Genomic DNA, 10,698 nt, shown 5'->3' on the forward strand with positions numbered 1-10,698 from the left:
TTCGCCCTCTGCGGTGGGGCCAGGACTTCTGGAAATGCAAGATGATACAGCAAAGCTGATATTTAGCCTGCCTTGGCAGGCCCCTAAGCAGGCATGACAGGCCCATTATAGAAGAAATCACCTGGCATTACCTTTTCTGAGTCACACAATGCCAAGGAAATGGCTTTGCTTGTTCATTTCACTGCGTGACAACCGGCCGCTCTGTGCTGGGCACTGGCTCCTTCCCCTGGCCTCTTCCACCCCCACACTCCTTCCCTGAAGTTCAGAGGGAGAAGCAACAGAAAGTGCAAAGGTCTGTTTTGGCATATTTACATGTAGGGAGATGTAAAAATTAAAACCATGTGGTTAGGCTAGGGAGTGAGTTATGGGTAGCTTTCTTTACAAATTTACTACAATAACTGCAATTTGCTTTTACAATTCTAAGTGACTACTTCTTTATTAGTCAGCTCTGGCTAGTTATGCTGTGATAACTAATGTTTCCCCAAATCGCAGGGCCTTATCGCAACAAAGATTTATTGCTTGTTACGTGTCCTTGGGAGGTCGGCTACAGCTCTTCCCTACATGTTCATTCTGGCACCCAACTTAAGGGGCTGCCCCAACCTGGGACATGCAGGTCTGGTGGCAAAGGAAAAACAGGAAAGATGGTACCACCAAAGGATGGATCTTATGTTTCTGCAAGAAGTGTCTTCCATTAATTCCACTCATGAGTGACTGGCCAAAACAAGTCACCCAGCCAAGCCTGATGTCTGTGGGTGGAGTATACAAACCTTTTACAAGAGGGATAGCAGATTGCTAGAAACTACAATATGATCTCACACTATTTATTTACACGTCTTTTATGATGGGATGCGTGGGTATCCCTAAGGCAGGGGTCCCCAAGCTTTTTACACAGGGGGCCAGTTCACTGTCCCTCAGACCGTTGGAGGGCTGCTACATACAGTGCTCCTCTCACTGACCACCAATGAAAGAAGTGCCCCTTCTGGAAGTGTGGCGGGGCCGGATAAATGGCCTCAGGGGGCCGCATGCAGCCCGCGGGGCCGTAGTTTGGGGACGCCTGCTAAGGTCTCCTGTTTTGATTCAGTAAGAAACTCTGTCTCTGAATCCAGATCACCCTCTCATCAGGGGGCCCCTCCCACTAGCCAATCTCACAGCTGTTCAGCCATACAGGGAGGCAGCTCAGTGGATGGACTTCTTTGTTCTTGCCCCTGACACCCTGTGAGTAGGAAGTTGCACTGCCTCTCAGCTCTGGCCCCTGGGGAACCTCACTGAAAACCTCTTCCAATGAACATGCTGTCAGTCCCGGGAGCCAAGTCCTTTTAAGTCTGGTGGTGCCCTGCTGTCCAGCTCCAAAGACTCCCAGGACACCTGCCATGCCATGGGACCAAGCTGGAGTCGGAGGTATTTTTTTCCACATCCTGCACTTACAGATTCCTGACCAAAGCCCCCAGTCACGGTACTGAGAGCAGCTCCCAGGTCGCCTTCTGTGACTGTGTGCGAAGGAGAGAAACCTAGAAGAGTCACACACAGGCACTAACACAGAGGCTCTGCTACTTGACTGTTCACTGAAATTGCCTGGCTTTTAAAAGGCAGATTCCTGGGCTCCCACCTCAAATGTTCTAATTCAGATGACTTGGAACTAGACCCAGAGATTTGCACTGTACCGCTGCAGGCAACTGCCATGCTGTGGGGAGCTGTCTGCAATGTCCTGGTTCTAATGGTCTCAAAACAGGACTGGACATGGGTTCACTGCAGGGACAGAGGCAAGAAAATGACTGCCCAGCGTGGAAGGTGAGGGTGGGGTCACATCCCTGCACAAAACGAGTTTTTTTTTTGTTTTGTTTTGTTTTTCTGAAGCTGGAAACGGGGAGAGACAGTCAGACAGACTCCCGCATGTGCCGGACTGGGATTCACCCGGCACGCCCACCAGGGGCGATGCTCTGCCCACCAGGGGGCGATGCTCTGCCCCTCTGGGGCGTAGCTTTGCCACAACCAGAGCCACTCTAGCGCCTGGGGCAGAGGCCAAGGAGCCATCCCCAGCGCCCGGGCCATCTTTGCTCCAATGGAGCCTTGGCTGCGGGAGGGGAAGAGAGAGACAGAGAGGAAGGAGGGGGGGGGCGGGGGTGGAGAAGCAAATGGGCGCTTCTCCTATGTGCCCTGGCCGGGAATCGAACCCGGGTCCCCCCGCACGCCAGGCTGATGCTCTACCGCTGAGCCAACCGGCCAGGGCCCAAAACGAGTCTTGCTGACATGCTAGCTTTATGATTATGAGACACCTTGGGCCAGGGAGTGACTACCCTCTCCCCTCCTCTCCTCCTCACTTCTCAAGAGCAGACACTAATGTAATGACTCAATCACCAAGTCAAAAGGCCTCTTCTGGGAGTTCAGCTCCTCTTCTGACTGGTGCCCCAATTCCAGCCTCTTCCTGCCAGGCTGGCATATGACCTAGACTCTGCATGAAGGCTCTACTTCCTTTGCCTCTTCCTTTCTGCCTCCCACACTCCACAGTTTGGAAAGTCACGGGCTTTTTCTCTGGGTCAGCATTGAAGAATTTATAAGAATTTTTTTTTTTTTTTTTTTTTTTTTTGCTTACTGTAAAGGTAATGTAACTTACTGTAGAGAATCTAAAAATGCAGACAAGCAAAAATAAGAAAATAAGGATCATTACACCCAAAGATAGGCTATGTGATGCTTTCATTTTCTCTGCTTATATATTATTATTTCAAATGAGATTGCACTGTATATTGTGGTCTTATAACTTGCTTTCTGTACTTAATGTACAGGGAACATTTTTATTGGCTATATCTATATTTTTTTTTTCATTTTTCTGAAGCTTGAAACGGGGAGGCAGTCAGACAGACTCCCGCATGCGCCCGACCGGGATCCACCCGGCATGCCCACCAGGGGGCGTCGCTCTGTTGCATCCAGAGCCATTCTAGCACCTGAGGCAGAGGCCACAGAGGCATCCTCAGCGCCGGGGCCATCTTTGCTCCAATGGAGCCTTGGCTGCGGGAGGGGAAGAGAGAGACAGAGAGGAAGGAGAGGGGGAGGGGTGGAGAAGCAGATGGGCGCTTCTCCTATGTGCCCGGACCGGGAATCGAACCTGGGACTCCTGCACGCCAGGCCGACGCTCTACCGCTGAGCCAACTGGCCAGGGCCTATTGGCTATATTCTTTAATGCATCATTTTAAATGGTTGTACTATAATCCACTGTATATTTCATTTATTTAAGCAATTCTCCATTGTGGTACACTCAGTTTCTACCTTTTAAAATTATAAACAGCGCTTCAATGAATCTCCTTTTGTGAATCATTGTGCATTCTTTCCTTTGAACAAATTGCTAGATATGGGATCTCTTACCAACTAGGCCTTCTTTTGTCCTTTCTGGACCATCTATGTCAGGAATTCCATCCAGTGTTTCAGCTACTGCATCCCTGGAGGTTAATTCCCAAATCTGAGTCTCTTGTCTCAATCCTGCTTCTGGGCAACAGAGCTGCATTAATAATTGCCTGTTATACTTCCTATTCAAAGGGCACAAAAGCACATGCTCAACCATATCCAAGAATGAACTCAACATCTTCCTTTTTAATGAACTTCCTCTGCTTTATTCCTCATTTCTGCTGTTGGTACCAGTATTTTCCCAGCCTCACAGGCATGAAATCCTGGTATCCTCTTTCCTCTCTTAATCCCTTTATATTAAAATAGTTACCAAGTCTTCCACCCATATCTCCATCAGTTCAGATCCTGTCCAAATCTCAAGGCCTGTGTCAAATAAACTCATTGTAGCAAAGTTATTCTTATCTTTCCAGTCCAGCATGATCCCCAAAGGATAGGAAAAAGAAGGCAGAAGAAATATTGGAATAAATAATGGCTGAAAAAATTTCCAAATTTCATGAAACCTATAGACACACAGATCAAAGAAGGTCAATGAACTACAAGCACAAGAACATGGAAAAAACAAAGATACTCCATTTTTAAATGTATACATTTTTTAAAAGTGCAATCAAAGAACAGTATATATAAATTTTTCAAAGCCAGTGACAGAGAAAATCATTTAATCACTGGAAGGAAAATAAAGTTTCACACAGAGGAACAAAGTTAAGAATAAAAGCAAATTTATGTGTACAAGAAGATAGTGAGTGGGGCAGTATCTTTAAAGTATTAAAGTACCCTGACTGGGTAGCTCAGTTGATTAGTGTTGTCCCGATATTCTAAAGTTGTGGGTTCAATCCCCTATCATGCCACATACAATAATCAACCAATGAATGCATTAATAAGTGGAACAACAAATCGATGTTTCTCTCTCTCCCTCCTTCTCTCTCCCTATCGCCCTCTCTGTCTAAAATCTGTCAAGGAAAAATAAAGTACTGACTGAAAAAATCCCTCACAACCTAGAATTCTATACCCAGGGAAACTATCTTTCTTTTAAAATGATAAAACAAAGACATTTTCAAACATACAAAAACCAAAAGAATTCATCAGCAGCAGAGCCACACTGACCCCCCCAAATTAAAACTGAAAACTAAAAATTATCCTCTAGCAGACATAAAATGGATAACAGACAAAAATGTGGACCTACAAAAGGAACAGAGAGCACCAGAAATGGTAACTAAATGGTTGCATATGTAGGCTTTTAAAATATTTTTCTCTTTAAAAGACAATTACCTGTTTAAGCAAATATCAGTCACATGAGGTCAAAGCAAGAAATCTAGTCAGCTACTCATTGGCAATGAGTTATTTACTAGTGCCATTGACTTGTGGGAGGGCCAGAAATCTAAATTGGGTTTCCTGATGTTTTGTCCAGATTTTAAGCTACCTAACTGAATGACAGATACAAAGCACCTTTCTAACAAATCAGAAACAGTAACTTCCTCTGGTTTCCAAGTCAAATATTTTCTCCTCCCTCTTCAGTCCTTCCTCTAGCCATTCCCTGCTCACACAACTCCTCATGTTTGCATAGTGCTTTGTACTTGCCAACCGTCCACATCTGTTACCTCACTTGATCCTAAGAACAACTCTAAGAAGTAGGTAGGTCGGAGGTTTGCATCTTATTGATTTTACAGATGCAAGTAAACACTAAAGCTCAAATTCCAGTTAAATTTGCCGAGAGGAGGGCTTGGAGAAGTTAGGAATTGATTTCAATTTTCTGACTCTAGATCTTGATCTCATTTCATCAGCCCCATCCTGCTTCTCTCATGTGCCTGAATTCCATTTTATTTGACAACATTCATCTACTTCTAAAGTATTCCCTTAGACTTGAAATCATGACTTTTCTAGAAAAACAAAGCAACTTCAAAAAAGCAGAGATACAATTTTTTTCTTTCAGCCAACTCTTGGGCTTATTTCTAACACATTCCTTCTCTGAAAGCTAAAGGAATCCCCAAAATGGCACCCCTATCATTTGCTCACACGAAACACTGGAGACAGAACAAATTCCCATGATGACTGCAAACACATTAGTCACAGACTGGAACCCAGCGATTAGTACATCAACAGGGGGGAGAAAGTGGACAATTTATCAATGGGAAGTCTCTTGGTTTCTTATTGCAAGAACCTTAAATGTAGGTGTGGTATACCCTACATTTTGGTGACACCTAATTTATACTGAAAGTAATCTATTAGAGTGTAAAATCTGTGGAGACAAACTGTTTCATGCAGTAAACATTTACTACCCTGCCTCTCCCCAACAGATCTGCTTGTGCAGATCACTGTGCTAAATGGAAGAAAGAGAAGGCGGCCCATTTTCACATTGTTCATTAACGGGGACATGGATACAACATAACATGAGCTGTAATGAAGGTACATCCTAGGTACCAAATCATTCTTCAAAGCCAATTCACTGAAAGCCCATCTGCCAAATGAGCAAAGGAGAGAATGGCCATTTACCAAATGTACTAAAAACTTTTAAAAAATTAACATTTTACACATGTATCTGTATGTATGTAAATGTATTATTTTGAGTGCTTACTACAAGTCTGCCATTGTGCTAAGTTCTGTACACAATGTCCACATCTTAGGAAGATATTGTGCGATCTAAGTAACTTGGCAACATTCACATGGTAAGCAGAACTAAGATTCAAAACCAAATCCAACATGATTTCTCAACAACTCTCCTATACACCTGCCTTGTAATATGTTTTGTTTTATGTGCTAGGTACTGTGCTAGGGTCTGCACATGAATTATATCATTTATTATTTACAAGTCTGTGAGGTATCAGAGTCCTCCAGAGGAGAAAACAGATTCAGAGAACTTGGACTATAAGGCACTTCAGGACTTGAATCTGTTCACAACCCCACTAAGAGGACAGCCAGCACAATGACCCACAATGGCCGACTCAGCACCTCTGAGCTCACTCCCCGTCCCTCCTCTTCTTCCTCTGTTCACTTCACTCAAGCTCACTATGCTTTGAACATGCCAAGCAGCCCCTGCAGGTCCCTCTGCCTGGGGTGTTTTTCCTCCCCCATCCTTCAAGTGTCACATGTCACCTTCTAAACGTGGCCTTGCCTGACATCATTTAAAATTGTACCTCTCCTGCTTGGAACTTCCAGAAGATGAAGAAGAGAAAAAGAAACAAGAAGAGAAAAAAAATAAGTTTGAAAACCTCTGCAAAATCATGAAGGACATCTTGGAGAAAAAAGTAGAAAAGGTGGTCGTGTCAAACTGATTGGTGACATGCTGCATTGTCACAAGCACATATGGCTGGACGGCGAACAAGGAAAGAATCATGAAGGCTCAAGTCCTGAGAGACAACTCCACAATGGGTTACATGGCAGCAAAGAAACACCTGGAGATAAACCCCGACCATTCCATCATCGAGACCTGGAGGCAGACAAGAACGACAAGTCTGTGAAGGACCTGGTCATCCTCCTCTACGAGACTGCCCTGCTGTCGTCGGGCTTCAGTCTGGAGGACCCCCAGACACACGCCAACCGGATCTACAGGATGATCAAACTCGGGCTTGGTGTCGATGAGGATGACCCCGCGGCAGAGGAGCAGCGCTGCTGTGACAGAAGAGATGCCGCCCCTGGAAGGGGACGATGACACGTCACGCATGGAGGAAGTGGACTAAGCTTGCCCGAGGAATGACTCACATGCTCAATTCTTCACCTTCATTCCCTTGGATAATATATTTTCAAGGACTTTTTTCTATATTTTTGTTAACATTTAAAAAATCTGTATGGCATGACAACTACTTAAGGAAAGAATAAGGTCTCTTTCCACTTCCAAGTGTATGATACTGTGATACTTCGGCGCTAAAGAAGAGCTAGTTTCTTTAGTTTCACATTGGCTTATTTTAGCAGAGTGAGGTTTTTGTTGTGTGTGTGACCTAATGTTAGTTTTGTGGTCTAAAGTGTTGAGCTCTCAAGTGGATTCCTCGGTAGACAAAGCTTTTGTCACTGAAGTGTCCTGAGACACACATACGAGGTTAAGACAACTTGCACCCCCTAGGACCTGCTTTCTGAACCTTCCATCCCTATAGCTACCGACTGCATGTACGGCCTCTAGAAATTAGTGTGCCGAGCCCAGCCTACTGGATGGCAGTAACTATCTGTAGGGCTTGTTTCCAAAGAAAAGTGGTGTTTAGAGCAGCAAAAATATAAGCTGACTTGGCATGTTGTAAAGCCTTTCAAAACTAACTCAGAGCAAGATTTGTGAATGGAAATGTACTCAAGTGACATTGTGCTTTTAAAAGACTGGCAAATACAAGACATTAAAAAAAAAATTGTACCCCTCCCATCCCAATCCTCATCCCCGTTTCCTGTTTCTCCATAGCTCTACCACTAACTCACTGTATATGTTAAGTCATCTCTCTCCCCACTAAAACAAGGCCAGGGAATTCTTACTCTTTTGCCCATCACTACATCTCCTGCCTCTGGAACAAGTTCACTCAAAATATACTGGCTGAACTGAACTTTTACTTCTGTTTACAGAGTATCACTTGGGTATCTGTACCCAACACATACTTCTTGAGGCCACACCCTTTCCATCACACCAAATGTGCTAACGATGCCCGGGGAATGTATGGCCAGTGAGCTCGGTTTGGGGAGCGAGGGCCTCGTTGGACTTGTGTTTGGCAAGCCTTGGAACACTTGGAGCTTCGTAGAGCTTTTGCAGCCACATTTACAGAAGTGAAAGCTGGGAAAGTGAAGGAAGCAAGAGGGCCAAAACCAGAATACAGACTGGTAAGGACACCATGAATGCAGGTGATCAGAGCTATAGAAGGAAACAAAATTGACTAAGAAGATATGCAAACCTCAGTAAAACATTTTAAGAGCCAAGTGTGATTAAGAGTGTGCAGTCCAGTGTTGAATGATAAAGCTAAAACCAAAGTTAGAAAAAAATTAAAGGACTCTGATTTAGGAAGGCATCAGTATCTCCAGACATTTTCGTAGGATTTTCTGAGGAAGTGTCCAACTTAGGGGTGAGAATAGTCAAATTTATGAGCTACCCACTTACAGCAAATTACCTCATATTTTAAAAAAAAGCCAAACATTTAAACATTTACCTTTCAACATTATCTGAATTTTAGAATCAAACATACTAAGTAACCTACTGAAGTATTTTCCCAGTACCAGAAGAAGAGAAACATTAATAGGGAAACAATTCTGGCACATTTACCTGGATATTTAACTGTTATATGACAATAGACTTCCCTCTACTGGAAAAATGACCCCTGAAATCACAATTTTTTCTGCTTCTTGGAAGAAATGTCTGGAATTAAAACATTGTGACTGTTCTCCATTAAGTTCAAAGCCGGTGTCCTTTCCCAGAAGATACACCTGCTTCCAATGAAGTAATGATCAGAGGTAGTGGTGGCCCATCATTTCCGCCCCAGGGGTAAGAACAATGCCCAGTTCTGAGCATGACTGTAGGTAGTAAGATCCTTTGCCTGCCAATAGTAAAAGGAGCCCATGAGGTCAAAGTCCTGATGTGTTCAAATGTTAATGTAATCCCACCACTAGCAAAGGACTAAGAAGTTTGGTTAATATCCAAATACTGCTTAGCATATCTTCAATTGAGAACATAATTAAATCAACAATAACAACCAAGAAAACTCGATGGATCTCTTTTAAGACTTCCATTTTGGTTTTGTGTTTTGTTTGGTTGGTTTTGTTTTGTTTTTTTACAGAGACAGAGTCAGAGAGAGGGATAGACAGGGACAGACAGACAGGAATGGAGAGATGAGAAGCATCAATCTTTAGTTTTTCCTTACGGCTCCTTAGTTGTTCGATTGCTTTCTCATATGTGCCTTGACTTTGGGCCTTCAGCAGACCAAGTAACCCCTTGCTCAAGCCAGCGACCTTGGGTCCAAGCTGGTGAGCTTTGCTCAAACCAGATGAGACCGCGCTCAAGCTGGCGACCTCGGAGTCTCGAACCTGGGTCCTCTGCATCCCAGTCTGACGCTCTATCCACTGCGCCACCGCCTGGTCAGGCCCATTTCGGTTTTTATACAGAAACAAAGCAAGATCTAGCCCATAGAAATCACCCGATTATGAAATGTTCTAAAACCAAAAAGGTATCAGTTTAACATCTTCTTGCCTGACCAGTGGTGGCACAGTGGATCGTATCGACTTGGGACGCTGAGGTCCCAGTTCAAAACCTCAAGGCTGCCGGCTTGAGAACAGGATCGACATGATCCCATGGTTACTGGCTTGAAGCCCAAAGTTGCTTGCTCGAATAAGGGATCACTGGCTCAGCTGGAACCCCAACCTCCCCCAGTCAAGACCCCAACTCCCCGGGTCAAGGCATATATGAGAAGCAATCACTGAACAACTGAAGAGCCACAACTCTAAGTTGATGCTTCTCATCTCCCTTCCTGTCTCTTTCTAGCTAAAAAAAATTTCCCACTACTAAAAACTGGGTGTACTCTCAGATACAATTACACTTCTAAGTATAGCTTTTTCCCCTCAGTTCAAGTTAAATAGAAACTACAAAATATCAAAGGTGATGCTCCACTACTGTATACTCATCAGTTGGCCTGTTCCGTAAGTGTGGTCATTCCCTCCAGAGGAAGAAAGGCCTGCTCTGTCCCATGCCACATCTGGGCTAAGTCTAAGGTTTTGTGTTTTAAGCATGACAACAGTTAAGAGGTTTTGCTCCATGGCCATCCATTGCTGCATAACCCAAAAATGGCCCAGTGCTCACTTCTGCTCAGAGAAATCTTCGCTCTTCTGACATCAGGCTTGCTGGTGTCACTGCATGGTTTCAGGCAGCTGGGCACCCCTCCCCACATTTGTCAGCAATCTGGCAAGCCTGAAGTAGTCTCCTATCTCATCCACAGAGCAGCCAACCAAGGGGTTGTCTACAGTGATCTGATGAAGCTTCATCACCAATAAGAGGCCCCCGAATGAGACGCTTTCATGGGCCTTTACGACCCCATGCTCTTGAGCAATGGTGCACTTGGGGCCTGACTTCAAGGGATGTTCATGGGTTTCTTAGGTGTGTTGACCCATGCCAGGTGACAAGCGAGAATCCACAGCAGCACAATACTTGGCAACAGTTTCTTAAACGCTTCTACCCTATCACTGAAAGCAGTGATCTCCATGGGGCAAAGGTCAAGTCAGGAGGGTCAAGAACACCACATACTTTCCTCTGTAGTCAGATAGACTGGTGTCTTTGAACTAACCATCTGGCTTAACAGCTGTGGATCTGAAGTTGGGAACAACAGGATTTCCAATTTTAGCATATTCTGAAGACAT

The 10,698-nt window shown here is 44.4% G+C and overlaps 1 pseudogene; it reads right to left on the bottom strand.

Annotated features, from left to right (window-relative positions):
* Positions 1-10,082: 10,082 nt before the first annotated feature.
* LOC136309397 (peroxiredoxin-1 pseudogene) lies at positions 10,083-10,698 on the bottom strand (annotated as a pseudogene).

This window comes from Saccopteryx bilineata, chromosome 6, assembly GCF_036850765.1.
Source record: "Saccopteryx bilineata isolate mSacBil1 chromosome 6, mSacBil1_pri_phased_curated, whole genome shotgun sequence".
Taxonomy (NCBI): Eukaryota; Metazoa; Chordata; class Mammalia; order Chiroptera; family Emballonuridae; genus Saccopteryx; species Saccopteryx bilineata.